At 39.8% G+C, this 16,718-nt stretch overlaps 1 pseudogene; it reads left to right on the top strand.

Annotated features, from left to right (window-relative positions):
* The first annotated feature begins 15,803 nt into the window (after positions 1–15,803).
* Positions 15,804–16,216, top strand: LOC101544043 (histone H3, embryonic-like; annotated as a pseudogene).
* The last annotated feature ends 502 nt before the right edge of the window (positions 16,217–16,718 follow it).

Below are 16,718 nucleotides of genomic sequence, written 5' to 3'. Positions count from 1 at the left end.
TCCTGTTAAGCAGGTAAAAGGCAATAGATAATCAGAAGTGTTATTTATGAGGTGACCCTGTTGTGGGGAAGATGTCTTTGAAGTTTATGCTATTTTCATGATCTTCTAAAGTTGACAGCAAGGAATATCAATATAACTTGTTTATGTTTACAACTTGGATCATTTCTTGAAGTGCCTAAAGTGAAACCAAGTAAAATGACAATAAAATGAGCATAATAAAGAGCACAGTTCCATTTAAGACTTCCTAAATATTATTTCCTTTTTTGTTTAAATTTAAAAAGAATAACTATAAACAATAATTTAAGGGGCTAGAGAGAGATAGTACAGCAGGTGAAACTATTGAGTTGCTCATAGCCAATCCTCATTCACTCCTTAACACTACATGTGATGCTTTAAGGATAAGGAGAAGTGATTCCTGAGCACAGAGCTAGGAGTAATCACTGAGAACCTCAAGGTGTGGCATATAAACAAAATAATGACAAATAAAGTAATCATTCAAGAGCTGGAGAGATAGCACTGGGTTTAAGGTGCCTGCCTTATGTAAGGCTGACCCAAGCTGTGTTTCCAAAGCATTACACAGAGTCAATGCAGTCCTATTAAAATACCTGGAACTTTTCTGGTCTTCGGGGGCCATACCTAATGGTTCGCAAGGCTTATTCCTGGCTCTGTGGTCAGGGATCACTCCTGATGGGACTTGGGGGGGGGGCATACGCAGTGGTGGGGATTGATCCTGAATTAGTCCTGTGTAAGGTAAGCACCCTATCTGCAATAGTATCACTTGGGTCCTGGGCCGTGATATTTTTTTAAGGGCATAGACAAAATTTTATTGAAAATTATATGTAGTACCTTTCATGTGGCCGACCTGTGTTCGATTCTTTTGCTCCTCTCGGAGAGCCCGGCAAGCTACCGAGAGTAGCGAGCCCACACGGCAGAGCCTGGCAAACTATCCGTGGTGTATTGGATATGCCAAAAACAGTAACAATAAGTCTCACAATGAGACGTTACTGGTGCCCACTTGAGCAAATCAATGAGCAACAGGATGACAGTGACAGTGACAGTGATATATGTAGTAATAGAACCTGTGAATAGTCACAGCATTTTGGGGAAAAGCTGGGAGCCATTGTGTTGCATGAATATTCCTGTGGTCGGAGGCGCTGAGATAAGGAACTCGGAAGAAATATGTCTCATGGAGGACCAGGCTCGCTCGGGCTCTTGGCAAAGGCAGAGGGCCTCCTGGATTTCCTTTTATTGATCATGGCACTTCCAAAAGGCGCAATACATTGACGTCACCAAAGGCACCAAAAGATGTTACAGGAAGAACATTGAGGCAACATTATTCTCTTGTATCTGCAGGCCAGTAATCTAGGCCTCTGGAAAGAAGATACAAAACCAGAACTGAAACCTTCCTTGGGCTGAAAGCACTGGGATATACATCCCAAAGACCAGGCTGGGCTGCCACAGGAAATCTACAAGTCAATTACAAACTAGGCAGCACCTGGAATCTACATCCCAAAGACTAGCCTGGGCCAGAGCCTGGAATCTACAATGTCAAAAGTCAGGCCTGGCTAGCACCTAAGATCTGCATGTCAAAGACCAGCTAGGCTTCTACTGGGAAAGGAAAACTGCCTCTGAAATTATTTTCCTGAAGGCAGCTGAAAAGGGGAAAATATTCCTGTCTGCAGTACAGTGTCCCCAACACATTTGTTTTCAACTTTAAATACGCGACAAAACTACAGTAATCAAGACAAATGGTACTGGATTAAAGACAGACTATCAGACCAATGGAATAGAATTGAGAGCTCAAAGACAGGCATATAGACAGCTAATCTTAAAAAAAATAAAAAGGCTAAAAGTATAAAATGGAGACATGGCACAGGCTGGTGGAAAATATTTTTCCATATTCATCTGAACAAAAGTATTCAAAAATAAAGCACTAGAAAAGTGAACAAGAAAAAATAAGCCCATTCAAAACTGGGGAAAAGATACAAACAAAAGCTCTCTCAAAGAAGACATTATATATATATACATATATATATACATGTATATATACACATATATACTGTGCATATATATGTGTGTGTATATATATATATATATGCACTGTAGCACTGTTGTCCAGTTGAGTTGTTCATTGATTTGCTCGAGTGGGCACCAGTAACGTCTCCATTGTGAGACTTCTTGTTACTGTTTTGGCATATTGAATATGCCACCAGTAACTTGTTGGGATCTCCGAGAGAGATGGAGGAATTGAACCCGGGTTGGCCGCATGCAAGGCAAATGCCCTACCTGCTGTGCTATTGCTCCAGTGGATATGTATGTATATATATACATATATATAATTATGCATCACTGATCATTGGGGTTAGGAAATAGTAAATCAAACAACAGTGAAGTATGACACATGTTAAAAAGAACAGAAACAACCAGTGTTAGTGTGGATGTTGGTAAAAATCACCCCTCATACAGTGCTAGTGGTAATGTCCACTGACCCACCCATTTTTGGGAAGTAATATATACATGTCTCAAGCTTCTGGAGAAGTGAGCTTCATATAAAACAGCGGTACAATTTCTTGGCATCTAACTCAAGGGCCCAAAAAACCTTATTTTAATAAAATCATCTGTGCTCCTATGTTCTTTGAAACATTTCATAACAGCCAAAATCCAACATCTAACTTACCAGAAACAGATGACTAAATAAAGAAACTATGGAAGTAGGACCAGAGCGATAGTACAGCGGGCAGGTTCTTGTCTTTCATGCAACTGATCTAAGCTCTATCTCTGCTACCCCATATAGTCCCATGAGCCCCACTGGAATTGAAACCTGAGTACAGAGCCAGGAACAAACCCTGAGCAGCAGAAAGTATGTACTCCCCTTCCCTACAAAATCAGACTATGATTTATACAATTAATTAAATACTTCTTGATTACAAAAAAAGACAAAATTCAACCCAGGAGATAATTCAGTGGGTAAGGTATATGCTATATATGTTGCTGACAAGGATTCAACACCTAGTATCACAGTGGCTTCCAAAGCCCTTCCCAGGAGCAGTACCTGAGAACAACTGGTTGTTTCTTCCCCACTCTCTGAAAAAAAAAAAAAAAGAAAGAAAGGATACAATTATGTAATGTACCACTATGGTGGTGCAACTGGAGGTAACATGCTATCATGCTCTCTCTCTCTCTCTCTCTCTCTCTCTCTCTCTCTCTCATGGAGCTATAGAGAAACAAAACAAAGGAATAAAATATGCCTCATGGAAACCAAATCTGAAGGCTGTACTCCAAAACTATACTTAGCATGATGAGGAGATGGGGGTGAGGTGGGGAGTGGTTGTGTGGGGCACCCTGAATAATAATGGAAAATGGACATTGGTGGAGAGTGTAGTGTTGGAACATTGTACACACGTAACTATTATTGACAGTACTGTAAAAATTTGTGACTAAGATAAAAATTTAAAAAATAAAATAAAATTATGGGACTGGAGCAATACCATAATTGATAGGGCGCTTGCCTTGCACATAGCTGACCTGGTTTCAGTACCCAAACTCCATTTGTTCCCTGCAACGACCAGGAGTGATCTCTGAGTACAGAGCTAAGAGTAATCCCTGAGCCCAGCTTGGTATGGCCCCCAAATTAAAATAAAATAAATCAATGCTTTAAACTTACCATAGAGGGCCTAGAATTTAGACTCTAAGTATAGAATTTCTTCCATATGCCCCAAATTTTGTTTCAATTTAAAAAATTTTTATTCTTCCTCTCACCAGTTTTGATCTTTTGCATCAGGTAAGCTGGTTTTCTTCGTCATCTCAAAGGGCAGTAATTAATTTCCTTTCAGGTGGACTTTTTTTTAACATTTTGTTTTGTTTTAACTAAATGTTTTGCTGAAAGTGCTTTTATGCTGGCTGAAATCTAGACAAAGAAAACTTTTATGCAAAATAAACAAAATAGAAAGCACTGAGCCAGAATTTCTTTGCAGGCCATGTTCCTTAGGCTATTTCTGAGAGGTTATTTATGGATGGCTGTTTATCCCCTGCAGCCTGACTTCATCTCTCGGTGCAGTGAAACGACTCTGTGTTAGTACAGTGGTCTGCCACCTCTGGGAATGGCTGGATGTCAAATATTTACCCCTGTGGGATTAAACAGAAATCAGAAATGCACAGCGAAAAGAAATCCAAACAAGTGTGCTTGAGAATTAGTAAAATTTCCAAGTAAATGATTTTTAAAGAAAAAAAAAAGAGAAACAAATCATAGCTTGATATAATTTTTTATTGAAATTAGGGAAACAACCCTTTGAAATAAAAAGTTGCTTCAAGCAGAAGGGTATTTCCATCTTAGTATTTTCTCAGTGATCACACCCATCCTATTCTCTCACCTGGCTCAGAACCAGGCCCAGAGGGAGAGGTTTTAAATTTTTATTTATTTATTTTTTAATTGAAAACGGATGCTGCACCTTTTTTTTTTCCTGCCTGCATTTTTCATCAGGGTTGGGGAGGTGGGGTGGGGGAAGAAACACTTAAGCAAGTATTAGCTTTATACCTCTGCAACCTTATAAAACCTAGGAATAAAATTGGCATTCAGCTTTATAGATGAAAAATCAAGAAACTCTCAGAGAAGTGTACTGTCTTCTCGAGACTTCTTATTTCAAACAGTGTGCCTTCACATGAAGCTCCATGTGAAGTTTTCTTTTGGCATTATACATCCTGTATTGTCAGAAACAAAGCTCCATTTAAAAGGCTAAGTCAAATAAACCCAGCTACAAAAGAACTTATAAAATAATCACAGTCATGAACAGCAAGGAAAGAGGACAGCCACAAAAAACCATAAAGGGAATACTTCGGGGGGATAGCCGTGCTTTAAATAAGGTTCACATGAGCTGTGTAATATAAGATGCTTTTAAAATTCAGAGGATAAAGTGCAGACAAGTTTGTGCATTTCTCTTTCATTTGACAAATCTTTTTGTTTTGGGTCTGGATTACATACCCGAGGCTGCGTGTGCACAGAGTTGGAAAGTTTGCTTTGGCCCCGTTTCCTATTTTTAAGCTTTGCACTATCTAGAAGCAAGAACAATTCTATTTCCCTCCGAAAGTTGAAATGACCAAAATCTGACTTGATCTGTTCAATCTCTGAGCCTGCATCCATTTGAAATACTGTCTAAGGAACATACCAGAATTTGGAAATTACAGACTGCCCTGCCCATTGTAAGAATGACAGAGTTTGGAAGATGCTTTATTACATGATATTTAATAGTAGATATTGAACAGCTTTGGAGGTTTTATAATCTGACAAGAATAAAATCAAAAAAGAATACAACTTTTGACTATATTTGAAAATATAAGTCCTGGTAGAACTAGAGAACAGAGTACTCCAAGGCAATCTTAAGCTTCATGCCCTCTGGAGGAGGAGGCAGGGGAGCAGTTTACAGAGTAAGCTTTGTTTTAATTACTATTGCAAACTACCCTACCATTACCTCTTCCTTTCCAGTCTCCAGGAATAGTATACAATTCTCAGTAATGTAGGATAACATTGGGTTTGTCCTTTCAGTCTTGCTGCAGGGAACTTAATTTACCTTAGAGCAATGTCCTTTCTGTATGGACACAGGAAGACAGTTAATAGTATGCTTTGTAACTTGGGAGCTGATTGACTCCAATAATATTTACTTCTGGGCATCTGCTTTCTCAACTCAGTTTCCCTTAGGTTCTAGCACCTCAAAAGCACGGCCCCAACGAGGGACTGAGTGGACCCAGGGCAAGCTGTGAGTTACCTTGGAATCAAAATGGGCCAGGCCAAAGCGCCACAATACTCAACTATAAGTTGAGACCATAGTCATAGACAAATGCTGTCATGATCCAAAAGTAACAATGAGACTAGGACCCTGCTGGGGTTAGGAAAACTAACCTGACCTGAGGACTGTGGTCTGGAATATATAGTGAGATGTCCTCAGGAAGAACCAAACTTTAAGTTTGATATATCTCTTACTGTGCTCATACAGAATGACATTGCTATAAATATTATAAGTAAATTTACTATAACTATTTAAGTGGATTACTAGCTGAGGAAAGAAGAAAGTGACACACCCTGGATGGGATCCCACCCTTAAGTGGGTCTCCTAGTAATCTGGAGTAATCTCCTTAGATGAGATTTGGTCTTTGAGTTAATCTCCTGAAGGAGTAGTCTTATACCTCTGTGTTGATTTGTTAATGCTCAACCCACCTTTGTGTCACCACCCTATGTGATTGCTATATAAACTGACTGTAAGAGAAGTAGCGGGAGAAGACATAGAAGCAGAACACAGAGTGAAAAAGAATCAGGGAGTCATCGGAACCAGAAGAAGGGGAAAGAAAGAGCACAAAGCGAGTGAGAGTCAGAGTCAGAAGTGAGGGTCAGATACAGAAGTAAGAGACAGAGTCAGAAGTGAGAGTGAGAAGGACTCCAGAGAGAAAAGCAGAAAGGCTCTGGAGAGAGAGATCGGAAGAAGAGAGATAGGAAGAGAACAGAGGAGAAACGACAGAGACAGAATCAGAGTTAGAGAGACAGACAGAAGAAAGCACAGTGGTACACACAGAAACACAGCACAAAGGAGGAGCCATCAAGTCCACACACAGTGACTTGAGAGCACCAAATGCTAGTGGTGAGAGAGAGAGAGAGAGCCTCTCCAAGAGCCCGCAAACACACACCACATCATCCCTTGCACATGCGCATTTGGATTTTTTACACAGTAACCCCTTGAGGGAAAAAAAGGAAAGAAGAAAGAAAGAAAGAAAGAAAGAAAGAAAGAAAGAAAGAAAGAAAGAAAGAAAGAAAGAAAGAAAGAAAGAAAGAAAGAAAGAAAGAAAGAAAGAGAGAAAGAAAGAAAGAAAGAAAGAAAGAAAGAAAGAAAGAAAGAAAGAAAGAAAGAAAGAAAGAAAGAAAGAAAGAAAGAAAGAAAGAAAGAAAGAAAGAAAGAAAGAGAGAGAAAGAAAGGAAAGAAAGAGAAAAAAGAAAGAAGGAAAGAAAGGAAGGGAGGGAGGAAGGAAGGAAGGAAGGAAGGAAGGAAGGAAGGAAGGAAGGAAGGAAGGAAGGAAGGAAGGAAGGAAGGGAGCGAGGGAGGGAGGGAGGAAGAGAGGGAGGGAGGGAGGAAGGAAAGAAGGAAGGAAGGAAGGAAGGAAGGAAGGAAGGAAGGAAGGAAGGAAGGGAGGGAGGGAGGAAGGAAGGAAGGAAGGAAGGAAGGAAGGAAGGAAGGAAGGAAGGAAGGAAGGAAGGAAGGAAGGAAGGAAGGAAGGAAGGAAGGAAGGAAGGAAGGAAGGGAGGGAGGGAGGGAGGAAGGGAGGGAGGGAGGAAGGGAGGGAGGAAGGAAAGAAGGAAGGAAGGAAGGGAGGAAGGGAGGGAGGAAGGAAGGAAGGAAGGAAGGAAGGAAGGAAGGAAGGAAGGAAGGAAGGAAGGAAGGAAGGAAGGAAGGAAGGAAGGAAGGAAGGAAGGAAAAGAGAAAATTCACAGAAACCAAAAGAAAAAAATTAGGGTTTTAAAGAGCTTTTCCAGACAGACTCTGAGGAGCAGTCTGCAGAGAAAGAGTTCCTGAACTTTATTACTTGAATGGGTTCAGCTCCAGGGATGTCCCCAAGGTTAACAAGATAGTTCAGTTAAAAATAACATTAAATTCTTTTCTCTCCCCTTTACCCCTAAGGGGTAGGAGGAGACTCACATCAAAATAACAGGAAGGATTTGACTTAAAGTGACAAAACCCAGAAAATTAAATAATGAAGTAGGTTAGAGTTCTAGCTCCATGGCCTGCCTGTTTTTGAGGGTGCAGAGAAATAAATAAAGCATCAGTGGAGTGAGTAAAGGCTGAAGTGCCAGCTTTCACCCAGCATTAGAAAGCTTTATAAAATTAAAAATAAATCTATATAGAAAAAAAAGAAAGCTTTTGTGCCTTCTTTGGCAGGACTGAAAGATCTGAAAGGCATGGATATAGAGAAATAATGTTTAAAAGAAAAAAAAATAAAGTGGGGGCGAGAAAAACAATGAAAGAAATGACAGCGCCTGAGAATCCTTGATTTAGGTTTAGGAAAGAAAAGCATTTTGTTCTCAAGCAGTTGGCAAAAACTTCCCCATCTGATTAATTAATTGTGCTTTGAGGTTTCTGAGTTCCACCCTTCCCCTTTTTTATTTTCAACGTTGTACACACACTCAAACGCCATTCTTCATTTTCTTTGAAACCTTTTTAATTTTAATTAAAAAGATACTCAAATGGAATGACAATTTTAGTAAAGTATTTGAAATTCATGGCTTATTGGACCACTAGATTACAACATCTGTGAAGATGTCATTAGAGGCTGTGCGTGGCCAATGGCTGAGTGTAAATCAATATCACTCACTAATTTTCAGAAGGAAAAAGGCTGGTTATAGAACTAAATCCACGACTGTCTTTGAGGTATTCAATTATTTCCACTAAATACTGGTCAAACTAAAATTTTCAGCTAATATATCTTCAAGTTGGAAATTGCAAAATGCCTACAGTTTTAATTAAAACTGTAAATAAAATCTCTTATGATTGTATTATATTTGTGAATATTTTTACAATAAAATATAGCATTTAGGGATGCGTGGTATGGAAGAGATAGTAGGAAGTTCATTGCTTGGCGCATTGCATGCCCTGAGCTCTGGTTCAGATCTCTGACACTCCATATGGTCTCTAGAGTATGGCCGGGCATCATGCTTGAGCTCACAGAGTTAGGAATATTCCCTGAGCACAGTCAGGCACGGTCCCCAAGCAAAAAACAAGTAAAATTAAATAATAATAAAATCAAAGATGTTTGAGAAGAAATATACTATGATATCAAACATTTTCCCTCCACTTTGAAAGCACAATTTTCAAGTACTTAGCAAAGAACTTGTCATATCTCCATATGAATAAAAGTGAAAATTTTATGGCCAGAGAGATGGTACACCAGGTAGGGTGCTTGTTTGCACAAAGCTGACCCATGTTTGATCTCTGACACCCCATGTGATCCCCAAACTTTACCATTAGTGATCCCTGAGTGCAGAGCCAGGAGTAAACCCTCAGTACCTTGGAGTGTGTCCCAAAAAGAAAAACAAACAAAAGAAAAATTATTTACTTTTTGTCTCTTTCTAACACCAAGTTTTCATAAATATGCCTAGTGGACCTTTTGTACTCTCTAATCTTGCACTAGTGAGATAATATAGGAGGTCAGTCACTTCTGAGAATAGAGTCAGGAATAGCCCAGAATACAGCAGAGTGTGGGCTCAAATACCAAGTATAAATTAATAAAATCTTTGTTTTTTCTTCAATTAATTTTTCTCAAATTTACTTGAGAAAAATTATACACTGCTAGCAGTTTAATTTACTTTTCATTATTTATTTATTTATTTATGGTTCACTGCCTCATCGTGGTGAGGGGGTGGCAATGGCCAACTGGCAAAGAGTGAGCCAACAGGTGCTGCCCAGAGATGCAGGCAGGTTCAGAGCTGGACTCATGTACTGGCCACATCCACACATCGACTGTGTGGATGTGGCCAGTACTTTGTGTATGTAACAGCATGTCCATGCATAAAGTGTGTGGCGTGTTTGTCAGCTTGCAGATTGTTACAACATGCCACCAGCATGGCAGAGTCTGGCAAGCTACCTGTGGCATATTCGATTTGTGAAAAACAGTAACAAAAAAGGGCCTCATTCCTCTGACCCTGGAAGAGCCCCCCATATGGCAGTGTTGAGAAGGATAAGAAAGAAAAGGTTGCTAAAATTTCAGGGCTAAGCTAGGCTGCAAAAGCGAAGAAGGACTAAAACAACTGTCTGCAGTTTTAACACATATACGCTGGCATCAAAAGCATCCATCAAGGACCTGATGGTGCAAGCGCAGAAGATCAAGTACAGTGTCATTGGATTTACTGAGAAAAGAGGGCATCGATCACATCACTCCGATTTCGACACTGGAGAAGAACTGTTCCTAGGAACATATGACAGTAGAGGTGTCGGTGGTATTGGTGTCCTTGTCAACACAAACTTGGTCATGAGCATTGATTCATTAGAATGCCTAACAACACGAATCAGACATTTATGTTTGAATAGATGTGGCTTAATGCTGCAATTTTTATCTTTGTCATCTAGGCACCAATATTTAACTACAATTAAGAAGAAATTGAGAAGTTCTACATGGAGAAGTTCTACAAGAAGACACACCTTCTACAAGGTCATTTTTGGTGACTGTAACATCAAGATAGGACTAGAAGGTTACCTGAAGAACTCCACATTGGGACCCATGGCCTAGAATGGAACAAATGGTGAGAGACTGTCTGAGTTCATCATGTTGACCAAGAACATCCATGGTAACTCGCAGTTCCAGAAGGCCAAATCTAAATGTTGGACATGGGAGTCTCCTGGTGCACAGTTCAACAATGAAATTGATTGTATCATATTCAATCTATGGTTTTGTCAGACTGATGTTGCTCTTGTCCCAAAATTCCAAATGGGATCAGACCACTGTCTTCTTCATGCAAAATTCTACTTCATGGAGTGGGGAGAAAGGACTGCAAAGTTTAAGAAGAGAACTCCCAGAATGACCACCAACTGTGAGCTCTTTGACATTATAGAAGCAATATGGGAAGATGCCATCATTGACAACATTGACAAAGAATGTGATTGACTGGTTCAGCACCTCCATGATTGTGCAAGTAACGCAGAGAGAGAGAAAGTCACAAACAGGCACCTGTCTTCGGAAATTCTCCAGCTCATTCGTCAACATGGTTTGGTGTGAGCCTCAGGCAATCACAAGCTAACATCTGAGCTCGCAATGCTGTGCAGAAATTCGACAAAGGAAGACCTTAAAGATAGAAGAGCAGCAGTGTTACCTGATGTGGCAGAAGCCTGGAAAAGTATTCACAATGCCACTCTGTCCTTTGCGCCAACTATAAGATCAACATGACTGCCCTCCGATGTCCTGATAGATCTAGCACATCTTCCAGAAGTGCAACGGAAAAGGTTACCCACGACTTTTACTCAGATCTCTTTGATAGCCATGTCCACCTGTCCACATACCAAATTCCACAGGATGGATATGCTATTCCCAGCATTCTCCCTTCTGAAACCTGACACGCCATTTCCTCAGTAAAGAAGTGTACAGCACCGGGTCCAGACAAGGTCGGACCCGAACACCTGAAGAATCTGCTGCCAATATTTGGCAATACACTGGCTCAGCTCTTCACACACTACATGTCTGAATCAAGGTTCTGTCCCAATGGAAAACCAACAGGACTGTTCTGTTGTACAAGAAGGGAGACATCCACGACATCAGCAACTATCGCCCAATCTGCCTGTTACCCATCATCTACAAGTTGTTCACTTGAGTCATCCTGAATAGTATAGGCAGAACACTAGACGAAGGGCAACCATCTGAGAAAGCTGGGTTCTTAAAAGGATTCAGCACAATTGACCATATCCCCACGGTGACCAGGCTCATTGAGGTTTCACGAGAGTTCAAGATGCTGCTCAGTCTAACATTCATTGATTTAAAGAAGGCCTTTGATTCTATTGAGACTGAAGCAGTCATCGAAGCCCTAGCCAAACAGGGCATTCAAACTTAGTATATCAGGATCCTCCGCAAGTTGTATTACAGATTCACCACCAGGATCTCACCATTCTACAAGGAAGTGATCATTGACTTAAAGAAAGGAGTTTGGCAAGGCAATACCATTTCATTGAAACTCTTCAGTGCTACTCTTGAAAACATCATAGAATGACTGGAATGGGAAGGAATGGGAGTGAAAATAGATGGTCGGCAACTACAACACCTCTGCTTTGCTGATAACATCGTTCTAATAACACGAAACATCAGCCAAGCGGCATGAATGTTGGCCAACTTAGACCGTGAGTGTGGAAAGGTCAGGCTGCAGCTGAATTTCATGAAGTCAATGTTCATAAGAAATGGACTATTCCTGACGTTCCATTTGCTCTCAATAGAACAAACATCTCCGAATGCAGCAGTTATGTGTACCTAGGTCGAGAATTCAACATGACAAACGACCTGGCATCTGAGCTGTGCAGGAGGAAGAGAGTGGCGTAGAACACCTTCAACAGCGTCAAAGAAGTTGTTGGGAGGACAAAGAACCTCCGGCTCCAGGCACATCTTTTGGACGCCACCATTTTTCGTGCACTAACATACACCTCAGATATGTGGCCCCTATGAAAACGGTAAGAACGCTATTTGAGTCTCCCAAAGAGGAATAAAAAGAGCTATGCTTAGAGTATCACGTTTCACTCAAGTGAGAAAAGGAATCCAGAATTCTGACTTCCATCGATGGTCAAGAATCAGGGACCCTGTCTCATTTGCCAAGACATCGAAAATCAGATGGGCTGGACACGTAATACAATTTGGAGATGACTGCTGGACTAGAGCTGTTACGGACTGGATTCTACAGGATGTGAAAAGAACACCTGGCCACCCACCTACGAGATGGTCAGACTTCTTTGTCAAGACCCTGAACAAATGGTTTGAGTCTCTTTGTGTTCCTGGAGTGAGCAGATGCCATTAGGCTACTCTAGCACATGACAGGAACAAATGGAGATATTACTGGCTCCTCCTTGAGCAAATCTACAAGCAATGGGATGACAAGTGAAACAAGTGATACTTATTTTTTGATTTTTTTTTTTCTCTTTGGGTCACACCCGGCATTGCACAGGAATTGCTCCTGGTTCATGCACTCAGGAATTACTCCTGTCAGTGCTTGGAGAATCATATGGGATGCTGGGAATCGAACCTGGGTCGGCCTCATGCAAGGCAAACACCCTACCCGCTGTGCTAACAGTCCAGTCCCAAGGCTAGTAGTTTTTAAAAGTGTAACAGCTCACATACAATATTGGATAAAAATATCACCTTGCTTTATAATTGAAAGCTAAATTCTGTAGATTCCCATATCTCTATAACGATCATCAGCTTGCTATCAAGACTCTGAAATTGATCAGTACCAGCATAGAAAAGCAATTTAGAAATTCTCTAATCTTACACAAAAATGAATATTTTCTTATTTTCAAAACTAATAAATAGTCATTTAACTCAATAATAAATAAAAATCAATAAAATTCCACTTCTGACATGTTTGAAGAAATTCTAGGAGCTTAAACCATTTCAATCAATTGGCAAGTAAGCATCTTGCTGAGATAAAATGTTATAATTCAAGTTTTCAAATCCACAGAAAAAACCCACTCTACCAGGACCTCAAAATCTCAAAATCCCAAAAAATTCATGTAAAACAAAAAACAATCAGAACTATGCACTTGACCATCTGGGTTCCTTAGTGATTTAGCTTAATTGTATAATAATGATGGAGTTCAAAAAGGTTCTGCATTGTTTTGCATCTTATTTCTATCTCAGTAGCACATTTAAATGTTTATAGTAAATTATTTTGATTTTTTTTAATACTTTCATTCATCAATCTAGAGTTCTATGGAATTTCAGGGGTCTAGCCTCACACCTCCCTTTGTGCATAATTGTCACCTCAGCCCCCCCCCCCCAATCTTCCTGTGTCACATCCTCCCCCAACCACAATTCATTCCTGTCATCTCACCTTGCCTCTCCTTCCTCTGGTAGCCAGTATCTGCTATTTTCACAGAGAATAGCACTTAGTTTTGTTCTCCCCTCTCTTCTTTTGTTCTTCATAACCACAAAGTATTACCCATTTTGTTTCAAATGGCACTATTTTTCCTTTTTGTTTAAAAGATCATTGAATATATATACCACAACTCTTTATATCATCATCTCTTTATATTAATTTTAGTTGAGTCCATGTATTGACAATTGAAATTAATGTTATCAACCTGGGGAGGGGCAAAAAGCATGGGGATGGCGGAAACTGTCTTTTAACAGTTTCCATATCCTTCAGCTATATGCTTAATGGTGATATGGCTGGATTATTCATATGGCATTTGCATGTGTATGTGGCATGTGTGTAGTGTCATAGATTGAACCTAGAGTTTCACTCATATACATATTTCTTTGCTGCAGTCACATCTCTGGTTATTTTTATTTATTTTTTAATTATTTTGGAATCTCAGTTTTTTTCCCCAGGAGGCAGAAACAGTTCACATAACCAGGACAGAGCACAGAATTCCATTTTCTCCATATTCTCACCAGTACTTATAATCATGGCTTGGGGCTGCACTATTTTACCAACATAAGTTATAATTTTACTGTGGATTTGCTTTAAATATGTATAATACTATGTGATGAGCATATTTCTGTAGTTTATCTGTATGTTTTCTATGAAAAAGAATAATTTCAGATTCTTTGGCAATTGGGGCCACACCTGGTGGTGCTCAGATATTACTCCTGAATAAGTGTTCAGGGATCACTCCTGGCAGGGTTCAGGAAAACTGAACTGATGGGATGTCAAGGATCAAACCTCAGTCTCAGCTGTATGTAACATGGACAACTACCCACTGTACCATCAGTTTGCCATTTTTTAAATAGGGTTGTTTGCTTCTTGATTTTTTTTTTTTTTGCTTTTTAGGTCACACCCAGGGATGCTCAGGGGTTACTCCTGGCTTGCACTCAGGAATTAATCCTGGCGGTGCTTGGGGGACCATATGGGATGCTGGGGATAGAACCCGGGTCGGCCACATGCAAGGCAAACGCCCTACCCGCTGTGCTATCGCTCCGGCCCCGCTTCTTGATATTTTAAGTTCTTCATGTATTTTGGATATCAACCTTTGTCAGATCTATCATGTGCAAGTGTCTTTCAAAATCTAGCTTGTCATTTTGTTTTTGTAAAGTTTCTTTTGCTGTGTATGCAGACTTTTAAGTTGATGTGATCTCATTTGTTTTTTCTTGCTCTTATTTCTCTTAACTATTGGAGTCAAGTATCTAAAAATAGTTCTGATGCTGAGAGTTTGGAATGTATCATTTTTAGGAGGCATTTTCTGATCTCAGGTCTAATACCCAAATCCCTAATTCTTTTTTTAAAATTTTGATTTAATGGTATTAAATATGGTATTAAATAACAATCTAGCTTCATCTTGGTTTTTTTTATGTGCCTTATTTTTGTTTTTAAGGTGACTCTCCAGTTTCCCCAAAACTATTTGTACAGCCTTGGCTCCTTTATTGTAAATATTCAAAAATATATATTTGGGTTCCCCAATCTACTCAACTGGTCTGTTTGCCTGTTTCTGTCCCAAAACCAAATAGTTTGATTATTACCTTATATCATAGTTTAAAAATCAAGCAAGAAGAATGATGTTTTCATTCCCCCAATCACTAAAACATTGATTTGATGCTTCAGGAGTCCCATACAAATTTTGGAACTTTTGCCTTACTTTCTGAAAAATGTCTCTATTGTATCAACCGGGATTGCACTGAGTGTATAGATGGTTTTAGGTAAGATATCCATTTTAGTAATATTTATTCTTTTACTCCATGAATGTGAATGTGTTTCCATTTCTTCATGTGTCCATATCTTTTTGTATATCAACACAATATACAGGACTTTACCTCCTTTGTTAGATTTGCTTCCAAGCATGTCATATTTTTTCTGATGCAACTATAATTGTTTTCTTTAAAAATTTTCTAATGTGTTACTTGCATACAGAAATGAAGGATATTTGAATGTGTTGATCCTGCCACTTTTGTAGCATTGATTAAATTTTTATTGTGTTTTTGGTGATTCTTTAGTATTTACCCGGCAAACTACTGAGGTTATCTGGCCCACACGGCAGAGCCTGGCAAGCTAGCCATGACGTACTAAATATGCCAACAACAGTAGCAAAAATGGGTCTCATTTCCCTAACCCTGAAGGAGAGTCCAGCCCAGCTGAGTTGGGAAAAATGAGATGGCTTCGTACTAAACAGAAGGCGCGCAAGTCAACGAGCAGGAAGGCGCCCCGCAAGCAGCTGGCCACCAAAGCATCCCTCAAGACTGTGCCAGCTACAGGCGGCGTGAAGAAGCCGCACCGCTACCCCTCCGACATGGTGGCCGGGCACCAGATCCGCCAGTAACAGAAGTGGACCAAGCTGCTCATCTGCAAGCTGCCATTCCAGTGGCTGTTTGCTCAGGACTTCAAGACCGAAGTCTTGAAGTCTGCGTTCCCATCACCGTCATGACCCTGCAGGAGGCGTGTGAAGCCTATCTGGTGAGGCTGTTAGAGGATACCAAGTTTTGCACCATTCATGCCAAGCGCGTCACCATTATGCCCAAGGACATCCAGCTGGTGTGCAACATCCGCAGGGAGAGGGCATAAAGTTTACGATGCTAAAATCTCAAGGCTGGGACAAATGAAGATGCTACTGGTGCCTGCTCCAGTAAATCGGTGATTTACTGGATGACATTACTACAGCACTGCTACTACTTACTGTTTGCTGTATAAATTATTACATTATCTAAAAATAGCAGTTGTTTTACTTTTTCTTTTCCATTTTTTTATCTTTTCCAATATCTTTTTTTTTCTCTAATTGCCTTAATACTTTCAAAATTATGCTGAAAAATAGTTGAGTGGTCACTCTTGTTTATTAAACCAAAATTATTTATACAAACATATCTTTTAGTTTTTCACCATTGAGTATGATATTATCAGTCAATTTATCATAAATGATTATTATTTTAGGTTTGTACCTTTTATTCCTAATTTATTGAGCTTTGTTTTAATATAGCTGAATTCATGCTGAATATTGTCAAACACTTCTTCAGTATTGTTACTATCATACCAATTTTATCTTTCTTTTTGTTGATATGGTGCATTACAT

The sequence above is a fragment of the Sorex araneus genome, chromosome 1 (assembly GCF_027595985.1).
Source record: "Sorex araneus isolate mSorAra2 chromosome 1, mSorAra2.pri, whole genome shotgun sequence".
Taxonomy (NCBI): Eukaryota; Metazoa; Chordata; class Mammalia; order Eulipotyphla; family Soricidae; genus Sorex; species Sorex araneus.
The sequence above is the reverse complement of the archived record's forward strand: the minus strand, read 5'-3'. Positions and strand labels throughout refer to the sequence as shown.